The sequence below is a fragment of the Medicago sativa genome, chromosome 3 (genome assembly GCF_051527215.1).
Source record: "Medicago sativa cultivar Bolivia chromosome 3, Bolivia_mono, whole genome shotgun sequence".
Lineage (NCBI taxonomy): Eukaryota > Viridiplantae > Streptophyta > Magnoliopsida > Fabales > Fabaceae > Medicago > Medicago sativa.
In genome coordinates this window covers 17,275,341-17,279,377 of record NC_140751.1, presented here as the reverse complement: position 1 = coordinate 17,279,377, position 4,037 = coordinate 17,275,341, and the positions used below count along the sequence as shown (strand labels likewise).

The following is a 4,037-nucleotide window of genomic DNA, read 5'->3' as shown; positions in this document are numbered from 1 at the left end:
ATTCCTTGTTAATTTACGGATTTTACTCGTTTTTGATCCTTTTTCTTTCACTAAAAAGGGCATAACGTGTGTAACGCCCCATTTTAATTCTATTATTTTTAGTAGATGTGTGAATATTTTTATAAGACTTTATTTGTTATATATATGATTTTATGTGAAATATATATTTTATATGATTTTTATGTGATATATGTTGTAATGCTATTTTATTATATGATTTATGGAGTTGTGTTTTATTTGAACGAATATTGTTTTATTATTTGATAAGATGGTAAGAGAAATAGAAATAATATAGAAATAGTGTTTATTTTGGTTTAAGGGGAATATTGAGGAATTAATAGAAATTAAGGGAGTTAAGAGAAAAGAGAGGTTTTAGTTTACAGTAAAAAAACAGATAGTCAGAAACAAAAACATTTTCACGTGAAAACTCTAGAAAAACTGGTTTTGGAGAGAAGGAAGAGAAAGCTAGGAGAAGAGCTAGGAAGAGAGGATCCAACCAATTTTTGCTGTAGAATTTGCTGAGATAAGGTAAGGGTGGGATTCCTTTCAATAATCGTGGTATATAATTCTGAAATTTGATGAATTGTTGTTCTTGGTTTTAGGGTTAGAAGTTTTATGTTAATTGAGGAAAATATGATGAATTGTGTTGTTTGATGCATGTTTCTATGTTGTTTTGGTTGCTATGTTGTATACAGAACCTGTAAACATTGTTCTAATTCATTTTGGGTGATTAGGGGATCAGAAATTGGGTTTTTGGGGTGAAAATGGTGTTAAAATCGTAACAGTAGATGAAAAACTCGCTAGAAATTCGCTATTAGCGAAACTCTTTGGAACATTTTCGCTATTAGCTCAATTTTCGCTATTAGCGAAATTGTCCAGTGACAACATTTTCTGTTTCGCGTTCTTGCGTCTTTTTCACCTGTTTCTGTTTTGAATTAGCTTTAGGTGTAAACATAAAAGTTGTAGATAATTGAGTTAGCTTTCTAATGGCTTTGGAGTGACTAGAAAATTATTTGTAGATTTTGAGTTATGATGAAAAAAGTCCAGGTGGGTCTTCAGAAAATTTTAAGAAAACTTAGCATAACTAATCCCAAGTTAGTCCAAAAACTTATGGTTGGTTTCCCAACTTCAAACTTAAGTGTTAGGGATTTAGTTGAGGTGTTTTATGGTTATTTGGCTTATGTCCTATTGTTCAAAACTTAATTGCTTTTGAAGGATGTTTTGGACTTTGAGATGAATATAATTGATTTATATATATGCTATGTTGTTGATTTCCGTTGTTGACGTTGTTGTATCGTCTAATGTCGAAGTTGGGGAGTGTGTCATAATTGTTGTAGGCACATATGTTGTTGTTGTAGTCGTTGTTGAAGTTGTATGTTGATATACACAAGTCGAGTCCATATGCATACTCATGTTCTGTTGGGGGCTTATGCCCTGGAATGTTCATCATTCAAACCGTTGGGGGCTTATGCCCTGGAATGTTTATCATTCATCTGTTGGGGGCTTATGCCCTGGGATGCTTTAACCATCCAAACTGTTGGGGGCTTATGCCCTGGAATGCTTAGCATTCAACGCGCGTAGATTGGTACCACATGCATGATGCATTAGTTGTTGTCGTTGTTGCATTGTCGAGTTGTTGTTGTCGTTGTTGTTGTCGTTGTCGCATTGTCGAGTTGTCGGTGTCATTATTGATAACGAATTTGTTGTTGTTGTTGTTCAGTGTTGTTGAATATGATTATGATGTTGCTATATGTATACGTTTATATACATTATTAATGATGCCTGCTGTGATATGTTGTTGTTTCATTAATTTGATGAATTATATATTATTATTATTGGAAATTGTTGCCCTTCGTATGGGTAACTTGCAGGTAATGATGGCTTGTAGGTTGGTTGGCTCAAGTGTCTAGGGCTCAGATACATATTAGGATGGGGATCGTCGCGAATGTTTTCTTCATTTCTTTTATGTATCATGTTTTAAAAAAAACTTGGTTGTTGGAGTTTATCCTTGTGGAAAATAATGTTTATTATCTTGAGGCCTTTGTGCCAAGAATTACATTGATGTTGAATTATATTTTCTAAAAGAATTATTCTGCTGCAGTTTTAAGATATTTTAAATGTTGGTTAAAATAAATAGTTATTTTCTATTTATGAAATTTTGAAAAGCAGTGTGACACTCTGTTGTATGATTTACTCTGATTATTATAATTAATATTACATTGTTGGGAGAACGGGGTGTTACAATTGGTATCAGAGCAGGTCGGTCCGTCCGGCCAATTAGTAGAGTCGTGTCGAGCCTAGTAGTGTTGTGTGACAATTTTGTATTGTCCTTGTTGTCCTGTTTGTTGTTTGTTGTGTAACCCTTAGTATGAACTGGTTGGAGTACAACCATGTTCATATTAATTGTTTTAGTAAGTCGGTGTATTTCTCTTCTGTTGAAGAAGAAAGTGGAGCTGAGTTCTTGACTACTAAGCAGCTGAAGCAATTAGAACATGATGGAGAGTTGATGTTTTCTTTAATGGCGTATTTGTCTGTGGAAAATCAGTCGGTAATTGATAGATTTCCCGTTGTGAATGAATTTCCTGAAGTTTTTCCTGATGAGATTCCAGATGTGCCACCAGAGAGGGTGGTTAAATTTTCAATTGATCTTCTGCCGGGTACGAAGCTTGTGTCGATGGCTCCTTACCGAATGTCAGCTTCAGAGTTGGCAGAGTTGAAGAAGCAGTTGGAAGACTTACTTGATAAGAAGTTTGTAAGACCGAGTGTTTCACCTTGGGGAGCGCCGGTGTTGTTGGTTAAGAAGAAGGATGGTAGCATGAGATTATGTATAGATTATCTTCAGTTGAATAAAGTGACGATAAAGAATAGGTATCCACTTCCGAGAATTGACGATTTGATGGATCAATTAGTGGGTGTTAGCGTGTTTAGCAAGATTGACTTAAGGTCAGGTTACCATCAGATCAAGGTGAAGGATGAAGATATGCAGAAGACGGTGTTTAGGACGCGATATGGACACTATGAATATAAGGTGATGCCTTTCGGTGTTACTAATGCACCTGGTGTGTTCATGGAATATATGAACAGAATTTTTCATGCTTTTCTGGATAAGTTTGTTGTTGTGTTTATTGATGATATCTTGATTTATTCTAAGACTGAAGAGGAGCATGCAGAGCATTTGAAGATTGTTTTGCAGGTGCTGAAAGAAAAGAAGTTGTATGCAAAGTTGTCAAAGTGCGAGTTCTGGTTAAGTGAAGTAAGTTTCCTTGGCCATATTATTTCTGGTAGTGGTATTGCATTTGACCCGTCGAAGGTTGAAGCGGTATCACAATGGGAGACTCCTAAGTCAGTTACAGAGATTAGAAGTTTTCTTGGTTTGGCTGGTTATTACAGAAGATTTATCGAAGGATTTTCGAAGTTGGCACTTCCATTGACTCAGTTGACCTGTAAAGGTAAAGCGTTTGTGTGGGATGCTCAGTGTGAGAGTAATTTCAATGAGTTGAAGCGAAGATTGACGACGGCTCCAATTTTGATTTTACCAAAGCCAGATGAACCTTTTGTTGTATATTGTGATGCGTCCAAGTTGGGCTTAGGTGGTGTGCTTATGCAAGATGGCAAGGTAGTGGCTTATGCTTCGAGACAGTTGAGAATACATGAGAAGAATTATCCTACACATGATTTAGAGTTAGCTGCTGTGGTTTTTGTGTTGAAAATTTGGAGACACTATTTGTACGGTTCCAGATTTGAAGTGTTTAGTGATCATAAAAGTCTGAAATATTTATTTGATCAAAAGGAGTTGAATATGAGGCAGAGAAGGTGGTTAGAATTGCTGAAGGATTATGATTTCAGTTTGAATTATCATCCGGGTAAAGCCAATGTGGTTGCAGATGCCTTGAGCAGGAAGACGTTGCATATGTCTGCTATGATGGTAAAAGAATTTGAATTGCTGGAACAGTTTAGAGACTTGAGTCATGTTTGTGAATTGGCACCTCAGAGTGTGCAGCTGGGTATGTTGAAGATTAATAATGATTTCTTGAAGA

At 35.9% G+C, this 4,037-nt stretch overlaps 1 long non-coding RNA gene across 1 annotated transcript; it reads left to right on the top strand.

Annotated features, from left to right (window-relative positions):
* The first annotated feature begins 419 nt into the window (after positions 1-419).
* Positions 420-2,090, top strand: LOC146936174 (uncharacterized). The gene is made up of 2 exons (XR_015033134.1): positions 420-528; positions 1,872-2,090. It is a non-coding gene; the product is annotated as an uncharacterized LOC146936174 (long non-coding RNA).
* Positions 2,091-4,037: the final 1,947 nt, after the last annotated feature.